Source organism: Salvelinus sp. IW2-2015, unplaced genomic scaffold (genome assembly GCF_002910315.2).
Source record: "Salvelinus sp. IW2-2015 unplaced genomic scaffold, ASM291031v2 Un_scaffold16326, whole genome shotgun sequence".
NCBI lineage: Eukaryota > Metazoa > Chordata > Actinopteri > Salmoniformes > Salmonidae > Salvelinus > Salvelinus sp. IW2-2015.
In genome coordinates, this window is record NW_019957535.1 from 1067139 (window position 1) to 1087231 (window position 20093).

Sequence of the window (20093 nt, forward strand, 5' to 3'; positions counted from 1 at the left end):
CTCTCCTGGAGATGAACGTACTTTGGTGCGAAAAGTGAAATCAATCCCAGAACAACAATAAAGGACCTAGTGAAGATGCTGGAGGAAATAGGTACACAAGTATCTATATCCACAGTAAAACGAGTACTATACGACATAACCTGGAAGCCGCTCAGCAAAGAAGAAGCCACCGCTCTAAAACCGCCATAAAAAAGCCAGACTACGGTTTGCAACTGCACATGGGGACAAAGATCGTACTTTTTGGAGAAATGTCCTCTGGTCTGATGAAACAAAAATAGATGGCATCATGAGAAAGGAAAAGTATGTGGATATATTGAAGCAACATCTCAAGACATCAGTCAGGAAGTTAAAGCTTGGTCGCAAAGGGTCTTCCAAATGAACAATGACCCCAAGCATACTTCCAAAGTTGTGGCAAACTGGCTTAAGGACAACAAAGTCAAGGTATTGGAGTGGCCATCACAAAGCCATCACAAAGACTTCAATCCTATAGACAATTTGTTGGCAAACCTGAAAAAGCGTGTGCGAGCAAGGAGGCCTACAAACCTGACTCAGTTACACCAGCACTGTCAGGAGGAATGGGCCAAAATTCACCCAACTTATTATGGAAGCTTGTGGAAGGCTACCCGAAACGTTTGACCTGAGTTAAACAATTTAAAGGCAATGCTACCAAAAACTAATGAGTGTATGTAAACTTCTGACCCACTGGGAATGTGATGAAAGAAATAAAAGCTGAAATAAATAATTCTCTACTATTATTCTGACATTTCACATTCTTAAAATATAGTGGTGATCCTAACTGACTTTAGACAGGAATTTCTACTAGGATTAAATGTCAGGAATTGTGAAAAACTGAGTTTAAATGTATTTGGCTAAGGTGTATGTAAACTTCCGACTTCAACTGTTATAGATTAACTATCTTCAAAGTAATGACTCGGGACGTCGGGTTTGATATGAAAGCTTCTTTTAGTAATAATTCTTTGATCACGTTACATTTAACAACTTTAGATTCTACAAAGCAATGCTAAGATGCTAGCGCAAAGGAGCCAAACGTAATCACCTATTAATTGAACTTAACTAGCGCGTTCACTCTCTACTTCCTGTCGTAAGGCATTCTGGAACTTGCAGTCAAAAGCGTAATTCAATACTAACCAATACAATTACATATGTAAATAACTGTAAAGAAATATCTTTAGATACAGCTCAATGAATTAACTTAAACATAACCTGTAACACATTAAAGTTACAACATCCTCCCCCCCCCGATGAACAACTGTGTTCATCTAGATCTCTAGGCAGTATATCAACTGAATAGGTCTCCTCAACAAAGTCCCTGAAACAGTACGAACTGAACATGATCTAACTAGGCCATCTCGGCCTGGAAACAGTTCCTCAATCTTTCCTAGTTTCCAGGTTGTCTGGGTTGTTATCTTCTCAATGAGTACAACGTCACCCGCTTTCAGTGGGGTGGGCTGTGGTGGTATCACAGCGGTGTGCTGACTTTAGATCCAGCAAGTAGTCTCTCGCCAACTGTGTCCAGAAACTGTCACAAGTCTCTGCCTGTACTTCCATCTGCGTGTCATGTCCTCCTTGTTTAGCGTGGGTGCTGAGTGTCAGCTGGAAATGGCTTTGGAGGCAAAGAGGTTAGTCGTTTACCCACCAGGAAGTGTGCTGGGGTCAGGGGTTGTGGTTCATCCACTTCATTGTGCACGAAGGTCAGAGGCCTAGAATTAGAATAGCTTCAACCTCTGTCAGAACTGTGCACATCTCTTCAAAGTTGAGTGAAGCTCTCCCAAGAACCTTTCGCAGGCATGTTTTCACTGACCTGACAAGTCTTTCCAGAATCGCCCCACCAGGCTGCTCGCTCGGCGATGAACCTCCAGGTGATGCCCCTTTCTGAGAAGAAAGCCAAAAGTTGGGGCTCTTCGATTGCCTTCCACAGCTCTTTCAAGTCCATCACTCTCTTGAACGTTTTGCATTGTCTGAGGAGATTACCTTGCATAATCCTCTCCTTGAGATTAATCTTTTTAGAGCTAAAAGGAATTTCTCTGTTGACTGATCTGAGACCAGTTCCAAATGCACTGCTCTGGTTACAGCACAAGTGACAGTGCAATGTATGACTTCTTCACAGACCCATTTTCTTTCACATAGAGCGGTCCTGCAAAATCCAACCTGTGACTTCAAATGGTGGCGATTCAGTTATTCTGTCTTTTGGTAAAGGCGCAGTGACCTGCTGTCCGGCCCTTGCCTTGAATCTTTTGCACACTATACATCTTGCCACTGTACTCTTGACTAGCTGCCTAGCACGCAAGATCCAGTATCGCTCCTGATTTGTACTAGAGTGTCTCTTGCTCCAGAATGCATCACCTGCTCATGGTGGTACTGTATCAGCATTTCTGAGTATCTGTACTTGTTGGGCAGAACCCATGGTGCTGCTCCTGAATGTGAAGCTGGACTGTTGCAGTCTTCCTCCTACACTGAGTAGTTCGTGTTCGTCCAGGAACGGTTTCAGTTCTCTGATTTACAGTCATTGTTTAGGCTTTTCCTGCCTTCAGTATTTATCTCCTGTCCAAAACTCTGTTGTTGTGTTACCTTAATCCAGTACTTTTCTGCATCGAACAGTTCGTCAGCAGTCAGTTCACCTTGTATCTTTATGGTTGTACGAGCATTGGCTATGAATCTCTTTATCCAGGAGGTGACTCTGAACACTCTTTTCAGTTTGCTGTACCTTTCAAGCTCCAACACAGGTTCAGATGGTCTGTGCTGTTTGCTGCGAGTTGTACAGTAACCTGGCAGCTGGACTTGAGTTCTATATTCACCTCTTCCGGAACCTTGTTATCATCAGTCTCTTCGGACTGATTGGGTGATATCAGAATTCTGGGTCCATTCCACCATAGCTCGCTCTGTATCAAGTTCGAACAGTTTGTCCTCTGTTAGGGAGGACAACTGGATTAGTTTTTCCCTCAATATGTGACCATGACCTGGATTGGTCAAGGACTGGATCTCCGTCACTCTGTTCGCAAACAAACTCTTTCCATTTCTGAGCTGAGCTGCAAATCCAATGCAGCACGATCATCGAGTCTGTCCACATTTTGATCTGTTTCTTTCCATTTTCAGTGTGGTCATCAAGTTGTTTGCGAGTCTCGCTCCAATCACAGCTCCCATGAGCTCCAGGCGTGGCAGCGTCATTTTCTTGAGTGGGGCTACCTGGACTTGATGCGACTAGACTGTGTTGTTTTCCGTCTTGTGATTCACCTTGCAATAAGCTACTGCACTGTAAGCCCTTTCACTTGCATCACAGAACACGTGTAGTTTCAGAGTGTGGCTATTGTGGCCGCATGTCTGTTCTGTACCACCTTGGTATGGTGAGCTGGTGTAACTGGGGTAGTTCTGAACACCACTGTTGCCATTCTCGTGTCAGATCAGGTGGTAATTCTTCGTCCCAGCTGAGTCCCTCTCCCACATTTCCTGGAACATGCACTTGATCCTGATGGTGAAGGTGTCAGAAACCAAGAGGTCGAAGATACGTGCAGACGACTGCAGAACACTTCTCTTTGTGTTTTCCTTTGCTTAGAATGCTCAGTAGCGGCCTGAGGTCAAACACAAAAGTCATCTGTTTCCGGTCTCCCATACTAAACCTAAAACTTCAACACTAATTCTTGTGTTTCTAGCGTCAACGGTGGTCAGTTGTCGTACTCTCCTCCCATTTTGTTTTTCAATTCAGGAGAGTTGGTCATCCATTTGCAGAGGTCCATGCCTGCAATCGACAACATTCGCTTTGCAGTTGTTGTCACAAGGTAAGCCTCTTCAACATTGCGTGAACTTGCAATGAAATCATCTACATAGAGTGACTCTCTCAGTATCTCTACAACTTCTGGTTGTTCTGTTTCATATTGTTTCAGGTGCTTCCTGATTGTAGCTGCCAGCAAAAATGGACTTGGGAAGCTCCAAATACCACTCTTTTCATCCTCAGCACACGCAGCTCCTCTTCATTTTCTCCCCTTGGTGGGCCTGTGAGCCATAGAAATCTCACGGCGTCTCTGTCTCTCTCTGCTAGGATATCTGCAGGAAAGCTTTCTTGATGTCTGCCATGAATGCGATCTCATGTAGTCTGAACTTATCAGAACGCTGAGCAGATCCGGATTCAGGTTCGGTCCTGTGAGTAGACAGTCATTGAGAAGGAGACAGAACGCGTCTCCTTCCTGAGCGGTATGACGGATGAACCCGATTTGTGGAGGTCTAAACTTTTTTAGCTGATTTCTTTTGATTTTCCCATGATGTCAAGCAAAGAGGCACTGAGTTTGAAGGTAGGCCTTGAAATACATCCACAGGTACACCTCCGATTGACTCAAATKATGTCAATTAGCCTATCAGAAGCTTCTAAAGCCATGACATAATTTTCAGGAATTTTCCAAGCTGTTTAAAGGCACAGTCTAGTGTGTGTAAACTTCTGACCCACTGGAATTGTGATACATTGAATTACAAGTTAAATAATCTGTCTGTAAACAATTTTGGGAAAAATKACTTGTCATGCACAAAGTAGATGTCCTAACCGACTTGCCAAAACKWTAGTTTTTTAACAAGAAATGTGTGGAGTGRTGGAAAAACGAATTTTAATGACTCCAACCTAAGTGTATGTAAACTTCCTACTTCAACTGTATTTGACATTGGAAACATACTTGTTTCCTCTCTTCCTTTGTATGGTTCAATGTGAAAAGCAGCCTGTGTAGTAGACMCAAATCAATGGCAATAGGGACAAAAGAGGCATTACATTTGAGTAAACAAAAAAATGACTTAGGACACATTTTTCTAAGCTTTGTTTTATGATATTTGTCAAAGAATAAATATATATGAGCCATGATTGCTTTTTTGCATTATCATACGCACCTGTTTTCATCCTTAATGCCAGGTGGATACCAGGAAACAGMAAGAACACATAMATGCACAGACTAAGTTATCCAACTGATGATGAATGAGATTGCAAACTTGGGTCTTGTCCATAGAGGGGTGAATTGTTGAGGGGTGATTTTACTCACATGTAACGTAATATAAAAAAGAGGTTCCATTACCAACATCAGAGAATTACCAATAGCTGCCATTCACAGTTGCTTAATGTGAGCTTCAATAACAGAGGGGTCCCAGGAACTATAAGCTCCCAAAGCAGGATAGAAGTAGGCTCCAATGTCATCTGGTGGGCTGTCTCCCCCTCTTGGCTATCTTGCTGCCACCTTTGAGTCCCAGTGTGGCAGAATAGGGTGGTGCCAGTGAATGTACTTTCTATCATAATGTGTGTTGCCATACCGTGTGTAGTAAAAGGCATGCAAATCAAATCAAAGTTTATTCGGCACGTGCGCCGAATACAACCTTACAGTGAAATGCTTACTTACAGGCCCTAACCAACAGTGCGATTTTTAAGTAAATGCACATTGCAGTTTAAAGCAGGGAATTGCCTGAGGGCAGCCTCCATGTTCTTGACCCTCTCGGGGGTCTGTGTCATTCGTTTTGATTAGTGCTGCTTCAGTGATGACAATGTCAATGTTACTATGCTTTTTCCAGGTCACTTGATATTAAGGAACAATTTGAGACCAAATGGAGAATCTTGTGGTGTAAAGGGCTTTAAAAAAACTGTTAATATGAACACGAGCAACACCAAATCAATAAATGTCTAAACCTTGCCATTCTAGGTATGTTAATGCTTGTTGTGATCCACTGTCCATTCTTGTGAGAACTGTTTGACGTTTTTGGGCTTATTGCTGTCTTTGAAATTTGGCTGCTGAATGTTGGTTCATCCTWCAGATTGAAAWAAAAAAWAAAAAACGTTGGCTACTTATCCATTTATGATCGATCAGGAGTAGCCTACCGACAACTGAAATGCAAGTGACAGAATTACTACCCCCAAGTGAGGGTAATTTCTGAAATTCTAGTTTGTTACATTATTATTATTAAGTCTTTATTGAAGACTCATCTCTTCAGTAGGTCCTATGATTGAGTGTAGTCTGGCCCAGGAGTGTGAAGGTGAACGGAAATGGTCGTTTTCTTTGATTAAATCCATTTTTATAGCATAACACGACACATTTTGTAAACGGCTTGTGTCATGAATTCCATCTCCTTCAACTTTTGACGAAACATTCAATGTAATTACTCACACTAAATTTACGTTTATCTAGTCATGGTTGGTTTCATTGCAATCCTCTGTTTGTTAGTAACACAACCATACATGAATGTTTCTTTTTGCGCAACGTATTGATTGAAAGGAACTGATTTGAACACACCAAACAATGACCTCATTGCGCGCCAATGATATGACCAGTGCTTCTTTGATTGACTGTATTTCGGCCCAATGACCACTCATCGTCTTGAAATCTAGCTTGGTAGATAGCCAATGAGCTGAGGTAAACGGCAATATCTAATGGTTATATCCGGGAAGACCAGCTCTTGAACGAAAGTCGAGCGTAACACAGCCATTCGCCATTGAAATTTCTACCTGAAGGAGCTACGTTGTTTGCGCGTAGCAGTATTGAGTTGAGATCATTTTTCGCTATTTTTCTCGAAAGAATTATAGCGAGTAAATCTGAAAAATCAAAGACAAAGTCCAGGTATACACGATCTACACGATATTGATAGTGTAACGGCAGCCTTCCTCCTCTTCACGTGAAGAGAAGGTGTAGCAAGATCGGACCAACACGCAGCGTAGCCAGTGCTCAACATGTTTAATACGAAACTGTGAACACTTACAAATAACAAAATAATAAATGTGGCAAATATTATTCATTTGAGTTGTTTTGGAGATTTATTTTATTTTGACATATATATAACCAGTAATGAAATGTGTGAAGTACACATGGCTCTACATTGTGAGTGTGTGTGTCTGTATTATTAGATATTTTTTTTACATGTATTTTTATCTAAACATGGAATGGAACAGCACCTCACCATAGTGATTGAGGTTCCCTACTCTATATATAATCTGTGTGTTTCTGTCTTTATTTCACAGTCCCTCCATCTAAATTGTCTCCAGCATCCTATCTGACTGTTTGGCTATTCTAGTACATGTGAAAGATGACGCTACAACAATARAAAAACAGAAAACGTATGCTCTTTCTTTCTMTTTTCTTCTACCAGATCTATTGTGTTATATTCTCCTACATTCAAWTAACATTTCCACAAACTTCAGAATGCTTTCATTCAAATGATACCAAGAATATGCATATCCTTGCTTCTGGGCCTGAGCTACAGGCAGTTAGATTAGGGTATGTATGTCTTCAGGCGGAAATTGAGAAGAAGGGATGCAGCCATAAGAAGTTAAACAAATTTTATTTTCAATTACTCGGACAGGAGAAGTTGTAATCTGTATAAAGGCAAAAAGGCCATTTTGAACAAAGGATGAGCCTTTCTTAATAATCYCCTGGAGAACCATTTTAGGTTTAACTGATTTTTATACTCTGACGTCCTTGGGTAGGCGGAGGGAGTCTGGAAGGGCATCTAGGAATTTTTGGGTTGTCCGTGAATTTATAGCACAACGTTTGATGATCCTTTGTTGGGGTCTGAGCAGATTATTTGTTGCGATTGCAAACATAATAAAATGGTGGTCCGATAGTCCAGGATTATGAGGAAAAATATTAAGATCCACAACATTTATTCCATGGGACAAAACTAGGTACAGAGTATAACTGTGGCAGTGAGTAGGTCCGGAGATATGTTGGACAAAACCCACTGAGTCGATGATGGCTCCGAAAACCATTTGGAGTGGGTCTGTGGACTTTCCATGTGAATATTAAAGTCACCAAAAATGTAAATATTATCTGCCATGACTACAAGGTCCGATAGGAAATCAGGGAACTCAGTGAGGAACGCTGTATATGGCCCAGGAGGCCTGTAAACAGTAGCTATAAAAAGTGATTGAGTAGGCTGCATAGATTTCATGACTAGAAGTTCAAAAGACGAAAACATCTGGCTTTTTTTTGTAAATTGAAATTTGCTATCGTAAATGTTAGCAGCACCTCCGCCTTTGCGGGATGTGCGGGGGATATGGTCACTAGTGTAACCAGGAGGTGAGGCCTCATTTAACACATTAAATTCATCAGGTTTAAGCCATGTTTCAGTCAGGCCAATCACATCAAGATTATGATCAGTGATTAGTTAATTGACTATAACTGCCTTGGAAGTGAGGGTGTGACGTAGAAGTCCGTCACTGGCCGCGGGCAGCATTYGGTTCTTTAACGCATGCACACATTCATCACTCCGCCCTGCTCCGTTATAAGATAAGTTAACAATGTGGGTCGACACACAAATTAACTCCTGTCTTGGTACATACATTTCACACTTGTCAGTGTTCATATTTAAGATATGCAATATTTATTATACTTATCAATGTTGTGGATGAGCTGTTTGTTTGTTTGTTCTGTTNAGGTCCGATAGGAAATCAGGGAACTCAGTGAGGAACGCTGTATATGGCCCAGGAGGCCTGTAAACAGTAGCTATAAAAAGTGATTGAGTAGGCTGCATAGATTTCATGACTAGAAGTTCAAAAGACGAAAACATCTGGCTTTTTTTTGTAAATTGAAATTTGCTATCGTAAATGTTAGCAGCACCTCCGCCTTTGCGGGATGTGCGGGGGATATGGTCACTAGTGTAACCAGGAGGTGAGGCCTCATTTAACACATTAAATTCATCAGGTTTAAGCCATGTTTCAGTCAGGCCAATCACATCAAGATTATGATCAGTGATTAGTTAATTGACTATAACTGCCTTGGAAGTGAGGGTGTGACGTAGAAGTCCGTCACTGGCCGCGGGCAGCATTYGGTTCTTTAACGCATGCACACATTCATCACTCCGCCCTGCTCCGTTATAAGATAAGTTAACAATGTGGGTCGACACACAAATTAACTCCTGTCTTGGTACATACATTTCACACTTGTCAGTGTTCATATTTAAGATATGCAATATTTATTATACTTATCAATGTTGTGGATGAGCTGTTTGTTTGTTTGTTCTGTTCCTCTCTCTCTCCATCTCTGTAGCTTCCGGGTATGCTGGAAAARGACCCGAGCTAAGGGAATGGGGCTGACTTTATAGTGCCTGTCCCAAATGGCTCATCAGTAGKCAGTAGTGATGTAATGTTGTAAATGTTATGTTGTGGTATTGTTTAAAAAACGTGTTGCAATGTATATCCTTTAGTGGGTTTAGTTCATGGGAAATGTAGGTTTGTATAGTTAATTGCTTAATTAATTATGGTTAATTGTTCTGAGGGGAGGGGCTAGCACTACAAAAGGAGCCTCTCTTTCAGTTCATGAAGAGGCATTTTGGATCGAGCTGTGGATGGGGCAGCATTGTTTTTAGCTGTCCCATAAGGTATACGGTTGATGGTAGTACTGTTGTTCTTGTTCCGGAATCACCTTGTAAATAAACACCTTTGCACAGAAGTACTTTTGCGGCTCCGCCATCTTTTTATTTTGATAGAAGTTAGGTTTTCCAGTTTAGCCTTCTGGCCTACTCTACGTGACAGAGGGATCTGACATTAAGTAACCATATTTTGAGATGTGAGATATCACAATCTCTTTAAAAAATGGCAGGAATGGAGGAGGTATTTATTCCAGTGAGATTGCTAAGGCGACCCCCGCCATTTTTAGTTTTTCCCAACCTAGGTCGAGGCACCCGCACCATATTCAGATTAGCCTTAACGTCGGTGGCCCTGCCCCCTGGTAAACAGTGTATGATCGCTGGATGATTCGTTTTAAGTCTAATACTGTGGGTACTGGAGCCGCCAATGACTAGGGTTTTCAATTTGTCAGAGCTAATGGTGGGAGGCTTCGGCGTCTCAGACCCCGTAATGGGAGGAGTAGAGACCAGAGAAGGCCCGGCCTCTGACTCCGACTCGCTGCTTAATGGGGAGAACCAGTTGAAAGTTTCTGTCGACTGAATGGGCYACACCGGTTGAGCATTCCTACAGCATTTCCTTCCAGAAGCCATGAGAAAATTGTCCGGCTGCGAGGGGATTTTTATACTACTATCTCTACTTACTGGTGGAACAGACGCTGTTTCATCCTTTCCTACACTTAAATTACCCTTGCCTAAAGATTGCGTCTGAAGCTGGGTTTGCAGCACAGCTATCCTCGCCGTAAGGCGATCGTTCTCCTGTATATTATGAGTACAGCTACTGCAATTAGAAGGCATCATGTTAATGTTACTACTTAGCGTCGGCTGGTGGAGGTCCTGACGAACCACATCCAGATAAAGCGTCCAGAGTGAAAAAGTTGAATGRAAAAAGTTGAGCGAGGGAAAAACAAAAAATATGAACAGTAATTAACAAGTAAAAACTGTAAAGTTGGCAGGTAGCAAAGTAAAGTTATCAACAAAACGTACAGCAGACGTCAACAAGTTTACAAGTTGTGACCGGAGACAGACAGTTGTGCTACGCTCGTTGTGCTAGGCATTTTACTTATATTGAAAAAAATGAGGGCACACATTTAATGTGTTGTGAAATCTGTTGTGAATGTGTTGTAATATTTTTTWAATTGTATTTAAACCTACATTTTGCTGGAGCCCAGGAAGAATAGCTGCCAAGGCAGCAGCTAATGGGGGATCCATAATAAATACAAATGCAAATTATCAGTTGCAGCATCCCAATTCCCAGACACTATACATGTGCAATATGTTGCTTAAAGTTTTAATCGTTTTCTTATTGTTTTCCACTTCAGCGAGCAGGTCTTTCTAATTGACCAGGCCCAGGTATCCTGGAAGGATATTGATCTCATTCCGTCAGTAGAGGATGCCTGGTTATTTTTTTTTAAGTGCTTTCCTCACCATCTTAAATAAGCATGACCGCTCAATTGTTTTTTAACCAGGAACAGATATAGCCCTTGGTTCACTCCAGACCTGACTGCCCTTGACCAGCACAAAAACATCTTGTGGCGTTCTGCATTAGCATTGAATAGCCCCCGCGATATGCAACTTTTCAGGGAAGATAGGAACCAATAGACATAAGCAGTTAGGAAAGCAAAGGCTAGCTTTTTCAAACAGAAATTTTCATCCTGTAGCACAAACTCCAAAAAGTTCTGGGACACTGTAAAGTCCATGGAGAATAAGAGCACCTCCTCCCAGTTGCCCACTACACTGAGGCTAGGAAATACTGTCACGATAAATACGCAATAATTGAGAATTTCAAAAAAGCCTTTTTCTACGGTTGGCCATGCTTTCCACCTGGCCACCCCTACCCCGGTCAATAGCCCTGCACCCTCCACAGCAACTTGCCCAAGCCTCCCCCATTTCTCCTTCACCCAAATCCAGATAGCTGATGTTCTGAAAGACCTGCAAAATCTGGACCCTACAAATCAGCCGGGCTAGACAATCTGGACCCTCTCTTTMTAAAAGTATCCGCTGAAAATGTTGCAACCCCTATTACTAGCCTGTTCAACCTCTCTTTCCTTTCGTCTGAGATCCCCAAAGACTGGAAAGCTGCCGCAGTCATATCCCTCTTCAAAGGGGGAGACACTCTAGACCCAAACTGCTACAGACCTATATATATCCTACCCTGCCTTTCTAAGGTCTTCGAAAGCCAAGTTAACAAACAGATCACCGACCATTTCGAATCCCACAATTCCTTCTGCGCAATGCAATCTGGTTTCAGAGCTGGTCATGGGTGCACCTCAGCCACGCTCAAGGTCCTAAACGATATCATAACCGCCATCGATAAGAGACAATACTGTGCAGCCGTATTCATCGACCTGGCCAAGGCTTTCGACTGTGTCAATCCCCGCATTCTTATCGGCAGACTCAACAGCCTTGGTTTTTCAAATGACTGCCACGCCTGGTTCACCAACAACTTCTCAGACAGAGTTCAGTGTGTCAAATCAATGGCTAGTACTATAATTATAAGCCCAAGTCCTCCCAAATTGCAGTTCCTAGGGCTTCCACTAGATGTCAACAGTCCCTAGAAAGAGTTTCAGGCTGTTTTTTTTTTTAAATGACCCAGAAATTGTAGTTTTTCATGGTGGCTCTCATTTTGGCTGTAGTGTTTCTAAGTGCGTGAAGGAAAGCGTGTTCTTTCTTATTTTTCTCCGGTAAAGATGTTAACGATTCTCCGTCTTAAATTTGATCRTTTATTTGTGTATTAGGATACCTACGGCTTGATTATAAACGTTGTTTGGAAAAGTTTATTAGTAACGTTTGGGATTCATTTTGTAAGCATTTTGACGGAGGGAAACTGAGTGGATTATTGACCGAAGCGCGCCAGCTAAACTGAGTTTTTATGGATATAAAGACGAACATTATCGAACAAAAGGACCATTTGTGATGTAACTGGGACCTTTTGGAGTGCCAACAGAAGATGATCATCAAAGGTAAGGCATTTTTTATGTCGCTATTTCTGACTTTCGTGTCGCACCACCCTGGTTGAAATATGTTTGTCATGCATTTGTATGATGGGGCGCTGTCCTCAGATAATCGCATGGTTTGCTTTCGCCGTAAAGCATTTTTTAAATCTGACACGGCGGCTGGATAAACAAGAAGGTAAGCTTCATTTTGATGAATTACACTTGTGATTTTATGAAAGTTAAATATTTCTAATAATTTAATTTGAATTTCACCGGATGCWGTTGAGATGGGGCACTAGCGTCCCAATGATCCACAAGAAGTTTTAACTAACCTCCAGACAAGCTTCAATGCCATACAACTCTCCTTCCGTGGCCTCCAACTGCTCTTAAACGCAAGTAAAACTAAATGCATGCTCTTCAACCGATCACTGCCCAAACCTGCCCGCCCGTCCAGCATCACTACTCTGGACGGCTCTGACTTAGAATATGTGGACAACTACAAATACCTAGGTGTCTGGTTAAACTGTAAACTCTCCTTCCAGACTCACATTAAGCATCTCCAATCCAAAATTCAATCTAGAATCAGCTTCCTACTTCGCAACAAAGCATCCTTCACTCATGCTGCCAAACATACCCTCGTAAAACTGACTATCCTGACGATCCTTGACGGCAATGTCATTTACAAATGGCGTCCAACACTCTACTCAGCAAATTGGATGCAGTCTATCACAGTGGCATCCATTTTGTCACCAAAGCCCCATATAATACCCACCACTGCGACCTGTATGCTCTTGTTGGCGGGCCCTTGCTTCATATTTGTCGCCAAACCCACTGGCTCCAGGTCATCTGTAAGTCTTTGCTAGGTTAAGCCCTGCCTTATCTCAGCTCACTGGTCAACATAACAGCACCCACCCGTAGCACGCGCTCCAGCAGGTATATTTCACTGGTCACCCCCAAATCCAATTCCTCCTTCGGCCGCCTTTCCCTCCAGTTCTCTGCTGCCAATGACTAGAACAAACTGMAAAAATCACTGAAGCTGGAGACTCATACCTCCTTCACTAGCTTTAAGCACCAGCTGTCAGAGCAGCTCACAGATCACTGTGCCTGTACATAGCCCATCTGTATATAGCCCATCCAACTACCTCATCCTCATACTGTTATTTATTTTATTTATTCTGCTCCTTTGCACCCCAGTATCTCTACTTGCACACTCATCTTCTGCACATCTGTAACTTCAGTATTTAATTGCTATACTGCAATTATTTCGCCACTATGGCCTATTTATTGCCTTACCTCCCTTATCCTACATCATATATACAGTGTGTACAAATASTTTTTTTTCTATTGTATTATTGCCTGTATTTTTGTTTATTCCATGTGTAACTCTGTGTTGTTGTTTGTGTCGCACTGCTTTGCTTTATCTTGGCTAGGTCGCAGTTGTAAGTGAGAACTTGTTCTCAACTAGCCTACCTGGTTAAATAAAGGTTAAATAAAAAAATATAAAAAATCTTCCAAATTATCCCCTAGGTATTTAAACCTGTGTTTTCTGTCTGTCTGTGCCAGTTCATCTTGTATGTTCCAAGTCAACCAGTGTGTTTTTCCCGTGCTCCTGCCTTTCTATTGTCTTTTGCTAGTCCACCCGGTTTTGAGCCTTGACTGTTTCCTGGACTCTTTACCCGCTTGCCTGACCATTTTGCCTGCCCTGACCTAGAGCCTGCCTGCAACACTGTACCTCCTGGACTCTGAACTGGTTTTTACCTTTTGCCTGTCCATTCTCTTTCCCAACCCTTTTGGATTATTAATAAATATCAAGGACTCAAACCATCTGCCTCCCGTGTCTGCATCTGGGTCTCGCCTTGTGCCCTTATACTCAGCTCTGTAGATTTTGCTGTGAAGAGACAGAATCAATAGATCATTTATTCTGGTATTGTTCCTATTTAGCTTGTTTCTGGTCACAGGTTCAGGAATGGTTCAAAAAATCACAACATGCACTTAAAGTTAACCTTACAAATAGCAGTGTTGGGCGATTTGGAAAGCCATAGTCAGTTAATAAATAATATAATAATACTCGTTGGAAAGGTTTTAATCTTTAGCTCCACAATCTGTGGATACTATATGATTTAGAAAGGGGGRAAAAACGATTTAAAACATCACAGCACAATTGAAAAATATATGGCACATGGAAACCAAATGAGGGTGGTCTATGGTGATACGTGGGATGGGCTGAGTGGCTGAGGGTTTGGATTAAAGAGATTATGTTTGGTAATGTATTATTGTTATGTGACTGCTTTATATAAAAGTACCATGTATGTAAAAATGTATGTACTGTATATGTACCAGAAAAGCTGCAAAGATGTGGATGGGTTACAAATATATATTTTTAAACGTGTTTTTAGAAATGTTTAGAAATGTATTTAAATTAAAACACATAAATATTTCATTTACATAAGTATTCACACCCCTGAGTCATTACATTGTAGAAGCACCTTTGACAGTGATTACAGCCGTGAGTCTTTCGGTGTAACTCCCTAAGAGCTTTCCATACCAGGATTTTTTTCAAAAATTCTTCAAACTCAAATTGGTTGTTGATCATTGCTAAACAACCATTTTCAGGTCTTGCCATAGATTTTCAAGCGGATTTAAGTCAAACTGTAACTCTATCAATCAGTCTTCAGTGTCTTCTTGGTAAGCAACTCCGGTGTAGATTTGGCCTTGTGTTTTAGTTTATTGTCCTGCTGAAAGGTGAATTCCTCTCCCACTGTCATTTGGAAAGCMGACTGAACCAGATTTTCCTCTAGGAATTTGCCTGTCCTTAGCTCCATTCCGTTAAAATGTTATCCTGAAAAACTCCCCAGTCCTTATTAATTAAAAGCACTCTTAAACCTTTGGATGCCATCTACCATAGTGCCCTTCGTTTTGTTACAGGTGACAGTTTTGATACTCATCACTGCATCCTGTATCAAAAGGTTGGCTGGACTTTGCTAAAGACCCGTAGACCTCTATATTACTCCCTTTTTGTTTACAAGGCTCTACTTCATAAAATGCTGTCTGTCTTATCTAACTTTTCTGTTGAAGTATAGACATCTAAGTTGCCAACCCCCCCCTCACAGGATTGGCTAACTTTTGACGTTCCTTGGGTCTCCACTGAGTAAGGTACATCTGATTTTAGTGTTAATTCACCGTATTGCACAAACAAACTATCTGGCATCTTGATGTTCTGGTGTCATTTGGCAATTTAAAGTATTGATTGTGGGCTTATTTGTGGAGAAATGTAACCGTTTTTCTGGGTGATGTGATATTTTATTTGCATCACATTACTGTGTTTTTGTATTATAATATATATGTATACTGTGTGTGTGTGTGTGTGTGATATATATATAATGCTTACTTATGAGCMCCTAACCGACAGTTCAGTTTCCAAAAATATGGATAGGAGATAAAAGTAACAAGCAATTAAAGAGGAGCAGTAAAAAAAGAACATTATATACAGGAGGGTGCCGGTATAGAGGCAATGTTAGTTGCACCGGTTAGTTGAGGTAGTATGTACATGTAGGTAGAGTTATTAAAGTGACTATGCATAGATGATAACAGAGAGTGGCAGTGGTGGGGAGGGGCAATGTGAATAGTCTGGGTAGCCATTTGACTAGATGTTCAGGAGTCTTATGGCTTGGGGGTAGAAGCTGTTTAGAAGCCTCTTTGACCTAGACTTGGTGCTCCGGTACTGCTTGCCGTGCGATAGCAGAGAGAACAGTCTATGACTAGGGTGGCTGGAGTCTTTGACAATTTTCATTACCCTGCAGTTTACCTATAAAATTCATGTCACAAAAGCTCTCCACGATGAATTTCAATAGAAAACTTGTAAAAATAGACAAGATCCTGCAACCATGGAGAGGTAAATACCTGTCTATTTATGGAAAAATTGCCCTGATTAACTCCTTAGTCAGATCTCAGTTTACTCACTTACTTATGGCGCTGCCTACTGATATTTCGTTTTTCAAATCATATGAGCAAAAAATATTTATCTTTATCTGGGACGCTAAACCAGACAAAATAAAACGTGCCTATCTACATTATTCAATATGAAAGCACTCAAACTCTCTCTAAAAGCTTCACTTATTCAAAAGTTGTACTTGAACCCTAAATGGTTCTCAAGTAGATTACTAAGAAAAGATCATCCTTTGTTTAAAAATGGCCTTTTTGCCTTGGTGCAGATTGCCATGTCTCATTTTCAATTAATTGAAAATTATACTTTTTTCAAAGTATCTCTCTTTTTCAAACAAGCATTGGAGAGCTTGCTACAATTTCATCCCCCTGAAAAGATATAACAAATATTATGGCTGAACTCAAATGTGCTGGATGATAAAATACCTGTATTTATGGGAAAGATGTTTGAAAAGGGTATTTTGTTCTCAAATTATATTGTAAATTGGAAAGGTAGAGTTATGTCCTTCATGGAGTTATCAGAATTGTACAGGAAGGTCTGCTCAATCCAAGAGTACAAACAATTGATTACAGCATTACCCCCAAAATGGAGGAGGCAGTTGGCAGTGGGAGGAGGTAGGGAACTGGTCTGTCTGCCCAATATAAAGGATCAAAACTGGCGGAGGAATAAAAATAGCATAAATAGGAAAGTATACCAGTTTCATTTGAGAACCAGGATGTTGACAACTGTGCCATACAGATTGCAAAATAGTTGGGAAGAAATTTTTGATGTACCGATTCCATGGTACAGGGTGTATGAGTTGATATATAAAACAACGCAAGATTCAAGATTTAGTGCTTTTCAGCTAAAATGATTATATAGAATTCTTGCCACCAACAAAATGTTGAATATTTAGGGCATAAAATCATCAAAGCTATGCAGATTTTGTTGCAAGGATACAGAACCAATAGACCATTTATTTTGTTATTGYGCTCAGGTAGCCTGTTTTTGTTCTCAGGTTTGGGAATGGCTGAAAATGCATAGCATTGATCAAAACTTGACCCTAGAAATAGTACTGTTAGAGAGACTGGGTCAGTCAATTACTAATATACTAATTAATACTCATTTTTTTATTTTATTTTTTATTAAAAATGTTGGGGGGGGGGTGATTAATACTAATTAATACTCTTAGTAAAAGTATTTATCATCAACTCGCAATCTGTGGATTCTATTCGATTTGATAGATTGAAATTGTACGTTAAACATCACAGCATAGTTGAAAGATATGTGTTGCGTAGAACCCCGAAGAGGGTGGCCAGCAGAGATAGATGGGATGGGCTGAGGGAAGCTGAGGGTTGGGATGTGGAATTGGAGACATGTGGGAGTGGAGTTGCTGTGCGGGAGACAGAATGATGGTCAAATAAAAAAGTCTAAATAAAACATAATGAAAAGTATGTTTGATTAACACTGAGGGGCAGTGTTTTTACAACTGATGCCGGTTGCACACATGCATACACACTCTCATTCAAATAAACGCATACATGCACACAAACATACAGTTGAAGTCGGAAGTTTACATACACCTTAGCCAAATATATTTAAACTCGTTTTTTCACATTTTCTGACATTTAATCCCAGTAAAAATTCCCTGTCTTAGGTAAGTTAGGATCACCACTTTATTTTAAATATGTGAAATGTCAGAATAATAGTAGAGAATGATTTATTTCAGCTTTTATTTCTTTCATCACATTCCCAGTGGGTCAGAAGTTTACATACACTCAATTAGTATTCTTTGGTAGCATTGGGCTTTAATTGGGTCAAACGTTTTGGAGGCGGTAAGCTGCCCACAGCTTCCCACAATAATTTGGGTGAATTTTGGCGCGACATTCCTCCTGACAGAGCTTGGTGTAACTAGTGAGCGTTTGTAGGCCTCCTTCGCTCGCACATGCGTTTGTCCAGTTTCTGCCACACATGCTTTCTATGGGTTGAGTCAGGGCTTTCTGATGGCCATCAATACTTGACTTTGTTGTCTTATGCATCTTTGCCAAACGCCTGGAAGTATATCTTGGAGGTCATTGTCGTTTTGTAAGAGACCCATCTTTGCGAACAAGCTTTTAACTTCCTGCGCTGATGTCTTGAATGTTGCTTCAATATATCCACAAATTTTCCTCCCTTAAGCCATCTGTTTGTGAAGTGCCACCAGTCCCTCCTGCAGCAAAAGCCCCAGCAACATGCTGCAACCCCGTGCTTCACGTTGGATGTTTCTTCTTCGGCTTGCAAGCCTCCCCCTTTTTCATGCAAACTAATGGATGAGTCATTATGGCCAAACAGTTCTATTTTTGTTTCATCAGACCAGAGGACATTTCAAGAAGTACGATCTTTGTCCATGTGCAGTTGCAAACCGTAGTCTGCGCTTTTTTTATGGTGGTTTTGGAGCAGGTCTTCTTCCTTGCTGAGTGGCCTCTCAGGTTATTTGTCGCTATAGGACTCATTTTACTGTGGATATAGATACTTTTGTACCTGTTTCTCCAGCATTTCACAAGGTCATTTGCTGTTGTTCTGGGATTGATTTTTTCACTTTTCGCACCAAAAGTACGTTCATCTCTAGGAGACAGAACGGTCTCCTTCCTGAGCGGTATGACGGTGAACCCGATTTGTAGAGGTCTAAACTTTTTTTTCTGAGGTCTTTCTTTTGATTTTCCCGGTGATGTCAAGGCAAAAGGCATGAGTTTGAAGGTAGGCTCGTTGAAATACATCCACAGGTACACCTCGATTGCTCAAATGATGTCAATTAGCCTATCAGAAGCTTTAGCCATGAATCAATTTTTGGAATTTTCCAAGCTGTTAAAGGCACAGTCAACTTAGTGTATGTAAACTTCTGACACTGGAATTGTGATACAGTCAATTATAGTGAAAACAATCTGTCTGTAACAATTGTTGGAAAATTACTTGTGTCATGTACAAGTAGATGTCCTAACTGACTTGTTAACAAGAAATTTTGTGGAGTGGTTGAAAAACGAGTTTTAATGACTCCAATCTAAGTGTATGTAAACTTCCGGACTTCAACTGTATACTTTGGCATTGCTTTTATGATTTTGTTGCTCCTTGATGTCTTTTAAAAAAAATGATCGATTATTCTTTTTTGCATTGTTTTTGCTGTTCATTCTGTCTTTTTCTTTTTTATTTTAGTTGCATACTCTTGTGTTCGTTTTGTTATAGTATTGGGGGTGTTAGTTGTGGGGTGAGAGGAATGTGAACATGATATTTGTAGTTTTTTGTTCTTCTTCGGGGGAGGGGGGAGCTGGTGGGAGCGCGATGGTGTCTAAGCGTGCATAGGTATTGTAACAGTTAGTTATATATCCATTGGGGAATTTGGTGTAGGGGGATCTTTATCTTTGAGTGTATTATGGTAATATTATTAAACCAAAAGGTTCACGGGATAATTTTTTGCGAGAGTCAGTGAGGTATAGAGGATGAGAGGAGCAGCTTCTGGGAGTCAGTCATTCATAAACTGAGAGATGGGAGTCATAAATGTGAGGATGTAGCAGCTCATCGATATAACATTTGTAGCAGGGAGCATATGATAGGAGAGCTGTACGCCTATGCTGAATTGTTTGATCGATAAACATTAATGGATGTGTCCTTGAGCTAGGAGTGACATTATGGTAGCATCTAATGAGTTGTAGGAAACATTTGTGTTGAGAAGCCGCTCGGTACAATGTGACTAGACAATGTGTTAGAATCTGGTGATGTGAATGGCGGGTATTTATTGATATATGATAGTTTAAGTAAGGAGAATTAAGGTACAGTCATATCATAATCGACTGTATTACTATAGGATGTCTGGAGATGCGATTAAACGG

At 40.9% G+C, this 20093-nt stretch overlaps 1 pseudogene; it reads right to left on the reverse strand.

Moving 5' to 3' along the window:
* The window catches only part of LOC112080437 (glycoprotein endo-alpha-1,2-mannosidase-like), a 2869-nt pseudogene extending 915 nt beyond the window's left edge, over positions 1 to 1954 (reverse strand).
* Between the last annotated feature and the right edge of the window lie 18139 nt (positions 1955 to 20093).